Source organism: Hypanus sabinus, chromosome 10 (genome assembly GCF_030144855.1).
Source record: "Hypanus sabinus isolate sHypSab1 chromosome 10, sHypSab1.hap1, whole genome shotgun sequence".
Lineage (NCBI taxonomy): Eukaryota > Metazoa > Chordata > Chondrichthyes > Myliobatiformes > Dasyatidae > Hypanus > Hypanus sabinus.
The window spans coordinates 83,737,324-83,756,572 of record NC_082715.1 but is presented as its reverse complement, the minus strand read 5'-3'; the positions used below and the strand labels follow the sequence as shown (position 1 = coordinate 83,756,572).

The 19,249-nt window shown below is 42.1% G+C and overlaps 1 long non-coding RNA gene across 1 annotated transcript in view; it reads right to left on the bottom strand.

The window, feature by feature from the left end:
* Positions 1-425: 425 nt before the first annotated feature.
* LOC132400841 (uncharacterized) overlaps positions 426-19,249 on the bottom strand; it is a 101,968-nt gene continuing 83,144 nt past the window's right edge. The window contains exons 3-4 of the long non-coding RNA XR_009514411.1: positions 1,594-1,637; positions 426-1,492 (exon numbers count right to left, since the gene is read on the bottom strand). This is a non-coding gene — a long non-coding RNA (uncharacterized LOC132400841). The remainder of the gene's footprint in view (positions 1,493-1,593; positions 1,638-19,249) is intronic.

Here is a 19,249-nt window from a genome sequence, read left to right as displayed (position 1 = left end):
ATGGGCTGCTCTGCGGGACATCTTGATGAATCAGAATCTTGTTTATTATTGCTGACATTCTGTACGTAGTGAAATCAGTTGTTGTTCTGCAGCAGCAGTATGGTGCTATACATAAAATATATTATAAGTTATAATAAGAAACATACATAGTGCAAAAAAACAGAGCAAAAGAATAGTGAAGTAGTGTCATTGACACAAGAGATGGTTGTTGACTTCAGATAGGCACGGAGCAACCACTCCCCGCTGAACATCAACGGCTCCTCAGTAGAGATCGTAAAGAGAACCAATTTTCTTGGTGTTCACCTGACAGAGAATCTCACCTGGTCCCTCAACACCAGCTCCATACTAAAGAAAGCCCAGCAGCGTCTCTACTTTCTGTGAAGGCTGAGGAAAGTCCATCTCCCACCCCCCCCCCCCATCCTCATCACATTCCACAGGGGTTATATTGAGAGCATCCTGAGCAAATGTATCACTGCCTGGTTCAGAAATTGCACCGTCTCGGATCGCAAGACCCTGCAGCCAATAGGTCAGCTGAGAAGATCATCAGGGTCTCTCTTCCCGCCATCACAGACATTTACACTACACGCTGCATCTGTAAAATGAACAACATTATGAAGGACCCCGTGCACCCCTCATACAAACTCTTCTCCCTCCTGCCGTCTGGGAAAAGGCTCCAAAGCATTCGGGCTCTCACGACCGGACTATGTAACAGTTTCTTCCCCCGAGCTGTCAGACTCCTCAATACCCAAAGCCTGGACTGACACCTTGCCCTACTGCCTGTTTATTATTTATTGTAATGCCTGCACTGTTTTTGTGCACTTTATGTGGTCCAGTGTAGGTCTGTAGTCTAGTGTAGCTTTCTCTGTTTTTTTTTGTGTAGTTCAGTCTAGTTTTTTTGTACTGTGTCATGTAACACCATGGTCCTGAAAAACGTTGTCTCATTTTTACTATGTACTGTACCAGCAGTTATGGTCGAAATGACAATAAAAGTGACTTGACTGATTGGAAATCTGATGGTGGAGGGGATTAAGTTGTTCCTAAAACAATGAGTATGTGTCTTTTGGCTCTTGTACATCTTCTCTAATGGTAGTGATAGGAAGAGGGCATGTCTTGAGTGGTGGGGGCTCTTAAAGATGGATGGCACCTTTTTGTATTTTTTGTTGGTCTGTTCCATACTTCACAATATTTAATATCAATGCACTTTAGTTCGTTATTTATGGGTGATTCATCTGTAGATTTTATCTTTGCCTTCTTAACTTATCATGTGTTTTGTGCTTTACACCCTGGCTCAGAGAAAGGTTGCCTTGTTTCTCTATACATTATATAGTTATATACGTTATATACATGTATGTAGTTAACACTTGACTTGACTTGAGGCTTTGCCTTTTGAAGATGTTGTGAATGTTACTTGGTTCAATTCCTTCTGAACTTTCTCCTCAAATGCTGACCATCTGTCTCCGGTGCCCTCCCTCTTCAATGATTTTCATTCTATCTGTAAATAATAGAGAAAAAAACATTATGAGTATAGTTGCAATGAGCTGCAACCCTTGTAAAGAGTAGGTCACGAAACCTGTCACAATATCAAATCTTTACCTATTTAAGTTGTTTCATTTCAGCATTTCTCTGATGAGTGGAACCTGCAGAGAGGAGAAATGTACTTTGTCAAGTATGATCTTGCTCTAGTGTGGCTGACTGTAATGAATGCTAATCTATTTCTGTGTTGGTTATAAAACCATTCTGTGTTTCTCATTCCAGGTTCATTTCATTTCAGAAATAAAAAATACAGAACGGTTCCACTATTTGGAAGAGTTATCTAATGACCATCACCTGGTCCAACCACAGAGATGCTATGGTCAAGAAAACTCACCAACACCTCTCCTTCCTCAAAAGGCTAAAGAAATTTGGCATGTCCTTGTCCATCCTTACCAATTTTAATTGATGCAGCATAGAAATCATCCTACCTGGATGCACGGTGCCTTGGTATAGCAATAGCTCTACACATGACCACGAGAAACTGCAGAGTTGTGGACACAGCTCAGCACATCACAGAAAACAGCCTCTCCTCCATGGACTTTGCCTGGAGTTCTCGCTGCCTTAGTAAAGCAGCCAGCATAATCAAAGACCCCAACCAGCTTGGGCATTCTCCCTTCTCCCTTCTTCTATCAGGCAGCAGTTACATGAGCCTGAAAGTACGTACACCAGGCTAGAGAACAATTTGTATCCCACTGTAATATAACTATTAAATAGTTATCTAATGTGATAAGTTGGACTCTTGACCTATATAACCATATAGCAATTACAGCATGGAAACAGGCCATCTCAGCCCTTCTAGTCCGTGCCGAACGCTTACTCTCACTATCTGCCTCACAATCTGCCTTGTTACAATCTTGCACCTAATCATTGACCTGTACTGCACTGTCTCTGAAATGTAATACTTTATTTTGCACTGCTACTGTTTTGCCATGTTCTACCTTAATGCACTGCATAATGTTCTGATCTGTTTGAAGAATACGCAAGACAGGCATATCACTGTATCATGGAACATGTGACAATAATAACCAAATAAACCATGAAGGGACTATCTTTCAGAAGAGAGGTTAAGCTAAGGTAACATACAGCCACAAAGTTAGATGAAAAGGATCCCATGCCTATGGTTCAAACAAGAACAGGATTTTGTTCCCAAATATTCAATCCAATATTCATCCCTTCATCCGCAGAACTAAGACAACAAGTGGCATTTATGCCTGCACCTACATTTCTACAGACCAATTGGTATCGTCCCGATCTTCACCTCCCCTAGCCCCCACCTTCCACCAACTCCCCAGTCAACATGGACTCAGCTTCGCTACTGAGCAGGTGAGAAGGGCTTTGGGGAAACTCAGACACTGCAAGGCCTTAGGACTGGATGGAGTGAACCCCAGGATCCTGAAGGAGTGTGCTGAGCAGTCGTGTGGAGTCTCCAGTGCATTTTCAATCTGAATCTCAGCCTGGAAAGGGTCCTGACTGTGTGGAAAACAATGTGTGTGGTCCCAGTACCCAAGAAGGGCCAACTGAAAGTCTTGAAAAGCTATTGTCCAGTGGCCCTGACATCATGTGACCCTAGAGAGGTGGTGCTGGCTCACCTCTGGACAGTTCAGCTCTCTATCCCTTGCAATTTACCTACCGGGAGCATGTTGGAGTCGACGTTGCTGTCATCTACTTGCAGAACAGAGCCTACTCCCATTTGTATAAGCAGGGCAGCACTGTGAGGATTGTGTTTTTTGATTTCTCAAATGCTTTCAACACCATACAGCCCTCATTACCAGGAGAAAGCTCTGTTCAATGCAGATTGGCACTTTCATTCTGTCCTGGATAATGGACTACCTGACTGGCAGACCAGTTTGTGCAGCTTCAGAGCTGTGTGTTGGAAACGGCTATAACCAGCAATGGGGCCCCACAGGGGATTATATTGGCTCCCTTCCTGTTTATCCTATATTGCTTGGACTTTAGATACAACACTGAGACATGTCATCTGCAGAAACTCTCCGATGACTCAGCAATAGTTGGGTGTATAAAGGGATGAATACAGGGCTCTGGTGGAGGACTTTGTGAAATGGTGCTAGCTAAATCATCTGCAGCTGAACATCAGCAAGACAAAGGTGATGGGGATGGACCTTAGGAAGGCTTTGCCTGCACCGCTCCCTGTTATCATTGATGGTGAGGACGTGGATGTGGTGAGGATCTACAGGTACCTGGGGGTGCACCTGGACAACAGACTGGAGTGGAGCAGAGGCTGTGTACGAGAAGAAACAGCGTTGCCTCTACTTCCTGAGAGACTGAGGTCCTTTGGATAATGCAGGCCTCTTCTTCACATGCTCTACCAGTCTATTGTCACTATTACAATCTTCTATGCGGTGGTGTGCTTGGGCAGTGGCATCAACACAGGTGATGCCAACAGGCTCAATAAACTGACTAGAAAGACCAGCTCTATTATAGGAGTCAAGCTGGACACACTGGAGGCAGTAGTAGAACAAAGGACCCTACGGAAAATCCTGGCAATTCTGGACAATGTTTCTCATGCTCTGCATGCCGCCTTGGCTGAGCAGAGGAGCACTTTTAGTAATAGGCTAAGACAACTACACGGCTCCAAAGAGCGCTAAATGAGATCATTCTTACCCTCAACCATTAGGCTCTATAATGAGTCAACCTATTGCCAGGGAAGTGATGACCACTCCTGTTAGATTGTTTGAGGGAACTTTTTTTTTATTCTTTCTTACTTCTAATCTTTGTATATCTGTGCACTTGTACTGCTACTGTGTCACTGTAATTTCCTTTGGGACCAATAAAATGTGTGTGTGTTTATATATATATATATAATATTTCTATGTATCTATTACTAATTGTCAGAGGGTAATCTTGAGAAATCGACTGCCACAGTTCGCACCATTTGGTAATGACAGTGCTTTGGAGAAAGGCAAGGAGTGGCATGTTAGTGGTGGTCAGTGCAGCTCTCTAAGATCAGGATTCAATTCCTGCTGCTCTCTTCAAGGAGTTTGTACCTTCTCCCTGTGACTGCGTGGGTTTTCTCCGGGTGATCCGGTTTCTTCACACATCCCAAAAGCACATACGGTCAGAGTTGTGAGCAAGCTATGTTAGCAATGGTGACACTTGGTGAGACTTCAGCATAATCCTCATTGACTTGATTTGATGCAAACATCACATTTCACTCCTGTGCTTTGATATACAACTGACAAGTAGAAAAACATCTTATTCTTAATATTAATGAACAGTCATGAAATGTCCGTCCTGTTTTCTACATACAAACTCTACGTGAAACAGAATAAAAAACAAAGTCTGCACATGCTGGAAGTCAGATCTGAAAATGAAGGATCATCAACCTGAAATGTTAAATCTCTCGTTCTTTTCAAAGAAACCTGCTACCTGACCTGCTGAATGCTCCCAGATTTTCTGTTATTATTTCTATTGCACCTGCCAATTAATGCTGAGCTATAAAGATGACAGTTTTCATTACAGTTATTAGTTGTAATCACAGTGTTGCCATGACATGATACAGTATGTGGGGTAGAAACGTTTCACCAGTTTCCAGCCATCATGTTATCCAATGACATTCACTGTGGCGACCAGAGAGAGAAAGCAGGTCCTTCAACCCACTGAGTCCGAGTCGATCAACCAACCATTAACACTGATCTTACATTAATCCAACTTCTGTTCTTGCCACCTTCTTATCAATTTCACAGAATGTTAAGATGAAGATAAAGTTTTATTCGTCACACGTACATCAAAATGTCATAACATACTGTGAAATGCAATGTTTGCATCAAGTCAGCGAGGATTGTGCTAGGCAGCTTGAACTGTACAGTGTAATGCACATTGAAATGTACAGTGTAATGTACGTTGAAACATCAGTGTAATGCACATTGAAACATACAGTGCAATGTGTCATTGAAACATACATTGACATCTACAGTGTAATGCACATTGAAATGTACAGTATAATGCACATTAAAACATACAGTATAATGCACATTAAAACATACAGTATAATGCACATTGAAACATACAGTGAAATGTGTCATTTTGCATTAATGAGATCAACACAATCCACGGATTGTGCTGGGGGCAGCCCACAAATGATACTGCACTTCCAGTACCGACATAGCGTGCCCACAATTCACCAACCCTAAATGTACATCTTTGCGATGTGGGAGGAAACCAGAGCACCTGGAGGAAAGTCTTCAGGAGAACAGAAAAACTCCTTGCAGGAATTAAACCCCAACTGGTGATTTCTGGCATTGTATGGATACAATAGGGTCTTTTAAGAGACCCTTGGACAGGTATACGGAACTTAGAAAAATAGAGAGCTATGGGTAACCTTAGGTAATTTCTAAAGTAAGTACACGTTCGGCACAGCATTGTGGGCTGAAGGGTCTGTTGTTCTGTATCTTTTCTATGTTCTATGTTCTCTATGCTAACCATTACACTACCATACCACTCTCCTTTACATTAGGGAAGATTTACAGTGGCTGATTAATTTACCAATCCATGCATCATGTGGGAGTAATCAGGAGTTTCAGAGGAAACCTACAGAGTCACAGAAAGAACAGGCAAACTCGACAAAGACACGGCCCAAGGTCAGTCTTGAACTGGGTCCCTGGCACTGTGAGGCAACAAGGTTCTCCGTAAGTTGAGGGGTCAGAACCCAATAAGGTAATCAGAACAACGTAGAGGGTAACCTTTGGAAACATGCTGTATATAAACACTGAATCTGTAAATCTGTTCATGTCAATTCTCTTACCAAAACACTTAATAACCCGCTGAGAGTTTCCAGAATTGTCTGATGTTATTTCTGAATTACAGCATCTCAAGCCTTTGATTTTCATCACATATTTCTTTATTTATTTGAACATAGAATATAGAACAGTAAGGTGTAGGAACAAGCCCTTCGGCCCACAATATTGTGCAGAACCAATTAGATTAGTAATCAAATGAGCAACTAAACCTCCACCTACACAATGTCCATAACCTTCCACTTCCTCACGTTCATGTGCCTATCTACATGTCTCTTAACCATCTCTGAAGTATCTGCCTCTACTGTCACCCTAGGCAGCACATTCCAGGCATCCATCACGCTGTGCTAAAAACCTGCACCTCACATCTCCTTTGAAATTATCCCCTCACATCTTAAATGCATGCCCTCTAGCAGCAAAAAAGATATTGTCTGTCTACTCTATCTATGCCTCTCATAATTTTATAAACCTTTCTTAATTCTCCCCTCAGCCTCCGCCACTCCAGAGAAAACCCAAGTTTGTCCAACCTCTCGGTATAGCACACATCCTCTAATCCAGGCCACATCCTGCTGAAGCTCTTCTGCACCCTCTCCAAAGCCTCAACATCCTTCCGATAGTGGGGTTCCCAGAGCTGTGTGCAAAAATCTAGATGTGGCCTAACTAGAGATTTATAACACTACAACTTTTGAACTCAGTTCCTCAACTAATAAAGGCAAGCAGTCTATTTGTCTTCTTAACCTCCCTGTCAACCTGTGCAGTCACTTTCAGAGAGCTACAGTATCAACTTTGGCCTCAAGCTCCCTCTGCTCATCAACACTGTAAAGGATCTTTTTACATTTGACCTACCAAAGTGCAGTGTCTTTCACTAATCAACCTCTCAGCTCTTTACTTCATCCCTCCCTCTCCAGGTTTCACCTATCACCCTGTATTTCTCTCTCCCCTCTCCCCACCTTTTATATCTACTCCTCAGCATTTTTTTCCACTCCTGCTGAAGGTTTTCAGCCCAAAACGTCGGCTGTACTTTTCTCCATAGATGCTGCCTGGCCTGCTGTGTAACCAACGAGGTTGTATGCCTCTGGATGGCAAAAGCACTAGGATCCAGCAATGCCGACAAAGCCGTCTACAAGAATTAGTTCCACTGACCTGCACTTGGCCCATATCCCTCAAAGCCTCTCCAATCCATGTAGCTCTTAAGATGTCTTTTAAACATTGTAATTATACCTGCATTTACATCTTCCACATTCAGTTTGTTCCATATGTACCACCCTCTGTGTGTAAAATCTACTCCACAGTTTCCTTTTAAATGTTGCCTTTCTCATCTTAACCTTCTGCTTTCTACTTTTAGACTACCCTATAATTGGAAAAGAAGGCTGGGACTATTTTCCTTATCTATGCCGCTCACAGTGTGATGGATGCTTACTGTCCAGGGCCAGGAGGCCTTTCTGCTTTCCAAGCTCAGTTTTCCAGCACAGCAGCTGACACAGAGATCAAGAGTTGTTCTTGCGTAAGTTAAAATTCTAACCAATATTCTTTGTTCAGTTTCTTGTTGTAAATGGGAGCCAGTCTTCAGATCTTAATGTAAGTGGTAAGCAATATCAGCCTGAAGCTGAAAGGACACTGACTATAGAGCACAGAACCGACTGCTCAATAGATGCAATGAAAGACAATGTTATGTTAATTTGCCTCCATCAAACCAGACAACACAGGCTCAGTTATTTAGTTCAAGGAAGTTTGCAGACAGATTGATACTATCACTGAGAGCATCAACTAGACGATCTGTTAATAGTCGGAAGATTTGTGTACTCAAAGAGTCAGCTTTACAGCATTACTTGTGAGTATCTGGGAACTCTGACCCCAGAATGCCTTAGACCATCTGTGTGAAAAGGTATCCCGTGTGAAATCACCCATGGAAAAAGATGGTATAAATGTACGATAGCAATGACGCTCGTTAGGAATCGTCAAAGAATGTCAAGAAGACCGACAGAAAGACAGGATAGACCAGAATCTATTCCTCTACCTTCGATTTCTGCGATGGATGATTTATTAATCTGCAAATTATTGGTGTGTCTTTTTAGCTTATAAGAATTGCACCTGTGTTTTGGAAATCCTTTGTGTTTTAGAAGTGGTTTGTAATTTGGAAATCTTCAGTAAGATATAAATCCTCTGAGTTTTGAGTAAGTTTTTAATAATATTTAAATTTATACAGTACATGTACACTAAAAACAAATGAACTGTTTAAATTAATTTGTGAACTGGAAGTACCTCTTCCTCAGCAGGGAAAGGGGACCCGCCATATAAATAGTGAGTTTTGGCAGCTAAACTCACCGTGAGGATAACCAGAGACGTGAACTAGCCTTTTAGGGTAGCTGGTTACAGTATACCCTGCCTTTAGTGAGGGTACACATCACTATCTTTATCAGATAAGGCTTTTGATTTTGAGTTGTGTTTAGAACTTTGCAGTCAGCAAACCCAATAACACCATGGAGGGAAAAGGTTGCTTTGCTGCTGTTCTGTTTTGTTGTGTCAACACAAACAACACTTCACTGTATATATTTCAATGTACATTCATGTGTTAATTAAATGAATTTGAATCTGACCAGAACTGCAAGCACCACACAATGCTCAAAGTGTGGTCTCACCCATGACTTCTACAGTTGCAAAGTTATGTCCCAGGTCCTGACTGATGCAGGCAAGCATGCCAAATATCTCTTCCTCCACACTAAGTAACTGAGTCTCCTCCTTTTTGCAGGGGGTGATGGGATACTCTCCACTTGCCTGGATCAGTGCCACACTAATGATTCTCAAGAAGCCCAACTACATCTTGATTGGCACCTAATCCACCACCCTAAGCATTCACTCCCTCCAGCACCGACACAGTAGTGGCAGTGCGCACCGTCTACAAAATCTACAGCGGCAGCTGGCAAAGGATGCCCCAACTGCAGCTCCCACTCCTACAACCTTTCCCATCAAGAGCAGCAGGCGCATGGGGATACCCTCGAAATCCCACAGCAACCTGACCTGGAAATACACTCAGTGGCCACCTTATTAAGTGCACCTGTGCACCTGCTCATTAATGCAAATATATAATTAGCCAATCGTGCAAGCAATTTATTGATTAAAAACACACAGACATGAGAAAGAGGTTCAGTTGTTGCTCAGAATGGGGAAGAAATGCAATCTAAGTTATTTTGACTGTGGAATGATTGTTGGTGCCAGATGGTATGATTTGAGTATCTCAGCAATTGTTAATCGCCTGGGATTATTACGCACAGCGGTCTCTAGAATCTGCAAAGACTGGAGTGGGGAAAAAAGGGAGCAGAATTTCTGTGGATGAAAGAACCTTGTTAATGAGAGAGGTCAGAGAACAATGGCTAGACTGGTTCAAGCTGACCAGAACACGATGGTAACTCAGAACTTAACCACACGTGCAGAAGGGCATCTGAATGAACAACATGTCAAATCCTGAAGTAGGCCACAGCAGAAGACTGTGAACATACATAAATACATACAGTAGTTTCTATGAGGTACAGTACGTCTTTTAACTAAAAGAATGGCCACTGAGTGTGTATTGCTCATCAGAACGACTGATTATCGGCAGATTAGTAAATTGGTTTACTAATGCAACATATACTGAGCTGCCATGAAACATTTAGCTTTGTGTTACACCCCTACAGATCAGTCCATTAGGATGTACAATGTAAAACAATAACAGTGTGCAGAATAAAATGCTATAGATACAGAGAAAGTGCAGTGCAGATAGACAATAAGTTGCAAGGTCACAACAAAGTAGATAATGAGATTGAGAGTCCATCTTAATGTTCCAGGGAAACATACAGTTCAACAAGGTGGTTCAGCACCAAGGGCAATTAGAAATGGGTAATAGCATATTGTGATGGCAGGGCAATAATTAAAAGAAGGCATGTAATGAGGAAAGTGCTCATGAGGACTTACAGACAGAGATGGGATAATTTATAATGGATAATAGGCATATGACAGAGGAATTAAACAAGTTTCTAGTATCTGTCTTCATCCGAGAGATAACGGGGAATCAAAGGCCCATTACAAAGGAGAAAACAAATAATATTAACAAAGAAACACTACAGGAGATGTTAAAGAGCTCAGAAACAGTTACACTAATCTCTCAGATGAAATACACCCCAAAGTGTCAAGGTTCAATCCCTGCTGCTGTCTAAAGAAGTTTTTTACTTTCTCCCTGCGACCATGTGGGTTTCCTCCAGCTGCCCCGCTTTCCTCACACGTTCCAAAGATGTACAGTTAAGATTAGTAATTTGTGGGCATGTTGTGCTGGAGTCAGAAACGTGACAACACTTGCAGGCTGTCCAGAACATTCTCGCTGATTTACTTTGACACAAATGATGCACTTCACTATATGCTGAAATGTTTCAATGTATATGTGACAAATAAATCAGTCATGCCTCAGTTTGACCACCTGGGGGCACCAGACTCCTCCCAGCTCTGATGCTCCTCCTCCCATAATTATTAGTTGATGATCTTCACCTGTGTCTTGTTTTCATCATCAGTGCACCTGTGCCTTGTTTTGATTGTCTATTTAAGTTCCCTTTGTTCCTCTTTGCTCAGTCTTGAGTTTACCTTTTCAATTCTATCCTTGGAATAAATCCTACAGGTAGAAGGCAGGAAAATGTTTCCCTGTAATTTTATACAAAAGGGAAAGAAGAAACACAGAACACATCAGTCTCTCTCGATCAGGGTCAACCATGGATGTTACGTCCTAGCTGTCTGTGACATGCAAGCCAGTATGCAAACAAGCCAGGGTAGTATGATATGGAGAGCAGGCTGTTGCCCCCGCAGTAGGCACCCCCTCTCCACGCAGCTGATGAATCCACAGGAACGGCAGAGACCAAACCAGTTTGGCACCAGTGGCATCGCAGGAGCTGCCAGTCATTATTGAACTCAACATAGGACTGCCTTCGGGACTCCAGCTCCAGACTTTTCCTCGGAGCTTACCTCCAAAGTGGGTATAGGCTGAAGGCACTAGGGGTTTGAGGTCAGGGTTTTCCTTCTCCTAAATGAGCTGCCAACCATGGCTGATGAACACCATCTGTCTGAAACAGCTGGCTTTAAGATGCCAATAATCTGCATTTGCCCCTTCTCCTGTCAGTAGAAGCCATTCTATGGGGCTTAGTAGCTAAGCCGCACATGAAGGCCAGGCGTTAGACTTGTTTGTCAGAGACTCTTTGAGGTGCACACCATTGGAGCATTTAGTAGATAAGAGGAACTTATCCCTGCTACATCCCTCACCTATGACAACCTTAAGGAACCACAGATGTGGGAAAAATGCTGAAATATCTAACATGAATCGTGTAACTCACAGCTGAGTTGAGTAAAATCTTAAAATTTAAGGCGAATGATGGAGAAAGAAAGGAATAAATAAATATAATGGCAGGCTAGATGAAGTGTGAGGGAGAAGGCTTCAGTGGGACCAAGTAGTCTGCTTCTGTAGCATGAAACTTCATGAACATGTGGAGCACCCCTAAAATGGTGTGTAGTTGCTTCATCCCCAATGCCAACATTTTTATGCCAGTTATCAGGACTGTATATTCTGAAGTATGGTGCCGAGCTTATCTTTTTTTGCTTTTCAATCCAAAACCTACCATTTCTTTCTACAACTTGGTTTCATCATGCATTCACCCTGGTCCAGATTTACGCCTGTCTTGGAGACCTGCCAGGTATGTGTGACAGATTTCCTGAATTCTTTTTTACCACCTGCCGCTCCATATGGTTCAATTTCACATCAACCAGTGATCAGCTTGCACCACACAGCTCAATCATCTGTTATCGTTCAGCCTCACTCCTCAGCCAATCGACCAGGTTCTTGTGAAATTAACCAAGTGCCGATCCCTCAGAGGGCAGGCGCCTGACAGCCACTCAATGCTGCTTCCAGGCATCCTCTGTTGCATTCAATAAGAGACAGAGGGAATGAAATTAACCTCATGCATGGTCTTGGATGTAAAACTGATTATCAGGGGGCTCGTTGCCTAAGTTTTATAAGAATTATAGTTCAATCTTCATGTCATCCTACCTGAACCAAATTGGGACTCAGTAGTAAAACATGTCTCAGTTACTGTTACAATCGAGATATTCTACAGTGGGAATTGTATTACTCTTGGACCATTGCCATATCCCTCATAAATACTTTCCCTTCCAGGACAATAACCCCAGTACTCAGGCCACACTGAGTCTATGCTAGACAACGGACTCCCATAAACACTCTCTCTCATGAGGTTTGCCATGGGAAAAGATAACCAGGAAGATAGAAAAAAAACTTCTAGGAAATTCTCCAAACCTTGAAAATGTGCAACATCCCCACTAACTGCAGGGAATTTCTGCTCTGACATCTCAAAGTGGAAGAGGAGCTTCCAGAAGAGGGTGGCACTGTAGCCTGGTCGCTAGCATAATACTTGACATCTCCTGCCGTAGGTTTCAATTCACACCACAAGGAGCTCACATGTTCTCCGCATTTGCTCCAGGTGTTCCGGATTCCTCACATATTCCAAACACGTGCAGGTGAGTAAGCTGTGGGAATGCTGTGCTGGCGCTGGAAATCATGGCAACAGTTGTGGGCTGCCTCCAGCAGATCCGCAGTCTGTGTTGTTCACTGATGCAAGCAACTCATTTCACTCTGTGTTTTGATGTAATGTGACAAATAAAGCTAATCTTCATAAATTGTTTATGTCACAGAGGAGCTCAGGTTCATCTGTCCTATGCAAGTGATGGCAGGCCCACTTCACCTCACAAACTATCTACCTGCCCATCCTTTCAGGCACTTTGAGTGGAGGAGCCCCCAGCTCCCTCGTTGGCCTCAGCAGTGACTTCGGAACCCATGGCCATTCCCAGTCTCAAGAGAAATAAGAAGAAATTAAATATAATGGAAGTGAATTCACGATTACACTATTTCCCAGTGAGAAAGCAAATTCGCAGGATGTATAGTTGCAGCATCCCGCTATGCAATATGTTCCCTAATTACTACTTATAGTAAATGTGTTAATGTGTTCTTTATGAATATGTAGAGGTTTAAGGAAGGAGAGAAAAATATTTGGCCTTCAAATCCAAGCTAAATTTTCAAAGATTCCATCTTCTCTTTATTTAGATCATAACAACATAAGACATAGAAGCAGAATTAGGCCATTTGGCCCAACAAGACCACTCTGCCATTCCATCATGACTGATTTATTATTCCTCTCAATCCCATTCTCCTACCTTCTATCTATAACCTTTGACACCCTTACTAATCAAGTCCATCAACCCCCACATTAAATATACCCAATGTCTTGGCCTCCACAGCCTTCAATGGCAAAGAATTCCACAGATTCACCACCCTATGGCTAAAGAAATTGCTCTTCATCTTGCTTCTAAAGAGACATCCTTCTATGCTAAGGCTGTTGCTTGAGTCCTGAACTTCTCCATTATAGGAAACATCCTCTCCATGTCTACTCAATCTAGGTCTTTCAATATTTGATAAATTTCAATGAGATCCCTGTTCAATCTTCTAAATCCATTAAGTACAGGCCCAGAGCCCTCAAATGCTCCTCATATTAACCCTTTCACTCCTGAGATAATTATCATGGATCTCCTCTGAATTCTCTCCAATGCCAGCCCATCCTTTCTTAGATGAGGTGCCCACAATTTCTTGCAAAATCAGGAAGCAACAGATGGCCTAGTCATCATTCCTATTGTTAACTGATGGAGATTGCCTGGTGCATTTCCAATATTAAATCATCAATAATGATTCTAAAAGGCTCCTCATGAATACATGGTAGACATTTCTGAACTGTCGGTATATTAAATGTAGTCGAAAAATAGAAGATCAAACCACAAAATTTGCAGATGTCACCGCAACGATCATTTCAGAGAAATCAACAAAATAACATTTTATAGAGTCTGCAGACTATGTGGTAGTTAACAAGCAGGTATCCAAAATGATAGATGAGTGAAGCATTTGAGCAATAAGAAAAATGAGGGGATATATTCTTGGAAAAGAAGCATTGACAACAGACAGATTCAGGAGTTCTGATATTCAAATCACTGAAAGTATAGGTATGGGTTAATAAGGCTATCACAAAGCAAACAGGCACTAATTCATTTTGAAAGAGATAGATCTGAGAAACAAAACAAATACTATGTTGAAATTATTTTGACCTTTGATTAAACCATATTTGGATAAACTGTAAACACTTCTGGGTTGCAGACTAGCAAAGAGATAGACACTGTTGAAGCTCCGTAAAAGATTTACAACATAATACCAGAACTGAGAAGTTTTAACAATTGGAAACAACAATAGCCACTCAAAACTATTGACTATTTAATAAAGTCATGAATTGTTGGTAATTTTAAACCTGCATTTCCATTCACCCACAGTGACCTTTCACCTCCTAGTTTATCAAGAATCTTCCCAGCTCCCTCTTCAAGGTATTCAAAGACTTGGCATAGAGGAAACACAATGAAGATTCACCCATTTGACTTTGGGGATAACAAGAACTTGTCATATGTCACGCAGGCCTTTTATTCACTGGAGTTGAGAAGAGCAAAAAGGGATTTCATTGATGTACAAAATTCGGACAGAGCTGTATTGGGCAAGTTGATTGGTGGAGGGGCGGGTAGTGTTGAGGAAACAGATAGGATGCAAAGGACTTAGATTAGAAGAATGGGCAAGAAGGTGGCAAATTAAATATGTTCTGGAAAATGCATTGTTATGCACTTTGATAGTAGGAATAAGTTTGCAGATTGTTTTCTAAACGGAGAGAAAATCCGAAAATCTGGGATGCAAAGCAACCTGGGAGCCTTTGTGCAGAACCCCTTAAAGGTTAACTTGCAGGTTGAGTCAGTGGTGAGGAAGGCAAATGCCATGTTAGCATTCACTTCAAGAGATCTAGAATACAAGAGCAGGGATGCATTGCTGAGGATTGATAAGGCACTGGTGAGGCCTCACCTTGAGTATTGTGAACAGTTTTGAACCCCTCATCTTAGGTTGGATTGGAGGGTGTCCAGAGCAAGTTCACAAGGATGTTTTCAGGAATGAAAGGTTTATCATACGAGGAACATTTGATGACTCTGGGTCTGTACTCACTGGAATTCAGAAGGATGAGGAGGGATCTCATTGAAACCTTTTGAATGTTGAAAGGCCTAGTCAGAGTAGATGTTGCTTTTTTTTGCCGGTGGGGAGGTGGGGGGGATTGTTGCTTGCTGCTTCTTATGCAGGGGAGGGAAGGGAGTTGGGGGGGGGGACTTTGGGTTTCTAACATTTAACTGTCATTCATTCTTTGGGGCACTTCTCTGTTTTCATGAATGGTTGTGAAGAAAAATCATTTCAAGATGTATATTGTATACATCTCTCTGACATTAAATTGGACCTTTGAACCTTTGAAAGGATCTTTCCTGTGGTGGGGGAGTCTAGGGCAAGAGAGCAAAGCCTCAGGAAGGAGGGGCACCCTTTCAAAACAGAGATGCAGAGAAATTTTTTTAGCCAAAGGATGGTGAATTTGTGGAATTTGTTGCCACATGCAGCTGTGGAGGCAGATTAATAGGTTCTTGAGTGGACATGGCATCAAAGGTTACGGGGAGAAGGCCGAGAACTGGGGTTGAGAAGGAGAAAAAAGAAGGATCAGCCATGATTGAATGGTGGAGCAGACTCGATGGGCCAGATGGCCTAATTCTGCTCCCGTGTCTTATGGCCTTATGAATGGATGTAGGGGCACTGTTTCTCCTTGGTGGATTCTCAGGAAATGGGTAAGACATTCAGGAGTGAGATGAAGAGAAATATTTTCATTGAGAGGATAATCAAATCTCAGAGTTTTCCACCACAGAAAGAAGGCTGTGGAAGCCAGGCTGCTGAACAGATGTAATGAAGATTCAGATGGATTTGTAGACAGAGAGTGTGGGGTGAATGTGGGGATATGACATCAGAATCAGTTGTGGACTTATTATCAATGGCATATGTCATGAAATTGTGACATATGTCCTGATAAAGGGTCACAGCCTAAAACATCAAATGTTTATTCCCCTCCATAGATGTTACCTGCTTGGTTCTTCCAGCGTTTTGTGTGTGTTCCAGGATTTTCAAAATATCTTGTATTTTTTGTTGTAAAATTAGTTGTTTTGCAGCAGCAGTACAACACACACATAAAATTACCACAAGTTACAAAAAAATAAACAGTGCAAAAAGAGGAAATAACAAGATAGTGGGAACAGCCGTGGTCTTATTGAATGTGGGAGCAAGCTTGAAGGGACGAACAATTCGAGATGTCCAAGGTATTTCTGGATGCATCCATGATGTCCTGAAAGTGGAGGGTGAGCAGCCAGAAGTTTTGGCACATATTGGTACCAATAACATAGGAAGGAAAAAGGAGGAGATCCTGAAAAAAGAATATAGAGAGTTAGAAAGGAAGCTGAGAAGCAGGACCTCAAGGGTAGTAATCGCAAGATTGCTGACTGTGCCACATGACAGCAAGGATAGGAATAGAATAAGGTGGCAGAGAAATGCACGGCTGAAGAATTGGAGCAGGGGGCAGGGATTCAGATTTCTGGATCATTGGGACCTTTTCTGTTGCTGGTGGGACCTGTACAAAAGGAACAGTTTGCACTTGAATCCAAGGGGAACCAATATCCTCACAGGCAGGTTTGCTGGAGCTGTTGTAAGTTGTTGAAACTAATATGGCAGGGGATAGGAACCTGTATGATAGAGCTGAGGATGAGCCAGCAGGTTTACAAGTAGATGATGGGTGTAACATGAATGTAAGGAAGGACAAGGCAATGACAGGGTACAGATGCAGACAGGGCAAAGATTTGAATCAAACAACAGAGGCAAAATTCAAAAGGGCAGAGAATGCAAGATTAAATGCACGATTAAATGCAAGATTTAAACTCATGCAGCATTCAGAATAAAATGGACAAACTCGTGGTACATTTAGAAATTGGTCAGTATGATGTTGTGGACATCACTGAGTCATGCCTGAAAGAAGGCTGTAGTTGGGAGCTTAACATCAAAGGATATACTTTGTATTGGAAGGACAGGCAGGAAAACATAGGCAGTGGTGTGGCTCTGTTGGTAAGAGGTGGAATTACATCTTCAGAAAGAGGTGACATAGGGTCAGAGAATGTTGAATCTTTGCGGGTGGAGTTAAGAAACTGCAAGGGTAAAAAAAAACATTATAGGAATCATATATAGGCCTCCAAATAGTAGCCAAGATGTGGGGTGAAGATTGCAAAGGGAGCTGGAAAATGTATGTAATAAGGGTAATGACACAATGGTAATGGGGGACTTCAATAAGCAAGGGGATGGGGAAAATCAGGTTGGTGTCAGATTGCAAGAGAGGGAATTTGTTGAATGCCTACAAGAAGGCTCTTTAGAGCAGCTTGTGCTGAGCCTACTCGGGGAAAAGCTTTCTTAGATTGGGTGTGGTGTAATAACCCAGATCTTATTAAGGAGCAAAACATAAAGGAACTCTATACTGCAGTTTGAGAGGTAGAAACAAAAGTCACATGTATCAATATCGTGATGGAACAAAGGAAATTACAGAGGCATGAGAGAGGAGCTTGCCCAAGTGGATTGGAGGAGGATACTGGCGAGGATGACGGCAGAGCAGGTATAGCAGAAGTTTCTGGGAATAGTTCACAAGGCGCAGAATAGATATGTCCTACAGAGGAAGAAGTTCTCAGATGGCAGGGGTAGGCAACTGTGGCTGACAAAGGAAGTTAAGGACTGCATAAAACCCAAGAAAAGGGCATATAATGTAGCAAAAATGAGAGGTAAGTTGAATGATTGGGAAACTTTTAAAATCCAACAAAAGGCAACTAAAAGAGCTGTAAGAAGGGAAAAATTAAATGTGATGGCAGACTAGGCAATAATATAAAGCAGGATACCAAAAGTTTTTTTCAGTTATATTAAGAGTAAAAGGGAGGTGAGAGTTGATATTGGCCATCTGGAAAATTATGCTGGTGAGGTAGTAGTGGGGGACAAAGAAATGAAAGATGAATTTAATGGGTGTGTTGCCATCTGTCTTCACTGTGGAAGACACTAGCAGTGTGCCAGAGGTCCCTGAGTGTCAGGGAGCAGGAGTGAGTGCCATTGCCATTTCAAAGGAAAGAGTGCTGGGCAAACAGAAAGCTATTAAGGTGGTTAAGTCACCCGAACCAGATAGACTACATCCCAGAGTCCTGAGAGAGGTTGCTGAAGAGGTAACAAATGCATTGGTCAAGATCTTTCGAGATCACTTCATTCTGGCTTTGGTCTCAGAGGACTGGGAGATTTTAAATGTCACTCCACTCTTAAAGAAGGGAGGAAAGCAAAAGAAAGGAAATTATAGGCCAGTTAGCCTAACCTCAGTGTTGGGAAAGTGTTGGAGTCTATTATTAAAGATGAGGTTTCTGGGTACTTGGAGACTAATGATAAAATAAGTCAAAGTCAGCATGGTTTCTGTAAAAGGAAATCTTGTCTGACAAATCTGTTAGAGTTTTTCGAGGAAATAAGCAGAGAGGACAAAAGATAAGCAGTGGATGTCATTTACTTGGATTTTCAGAAGGTGTTTGATAAGGTGCCACACATGAGGCTGCTTAACGAGATAAAATCCTATAGTGTTACAGGAAAAATACTGACATGGATAGAGGAAGGGCTGACAGGCAAGAGGCAGTGAGGGAGAACAAAAGGGGCCATTTTCTGCTTGGCTGCCAGCGTCTAGTGGTGTTCTTCGGGGTCAGTATTGGAACCACTGCTTTATAAATTGGTTGTCAATGATTTGGATAATGGAATTGATGGATTTATGGCAAAGTTTGTGGATGATATGAAGATAAATAAAGGGGTAGGTAGTGCTGAGGAACAATGCAATTGCAGCAGGACTTAGGTTGGAAGAATGGGCAAAAAAAGTGGCAGATGGAATACAGTGTTGGGAAATGTATGATAATGCATTTTGGTAAAAGGACCAATAGTG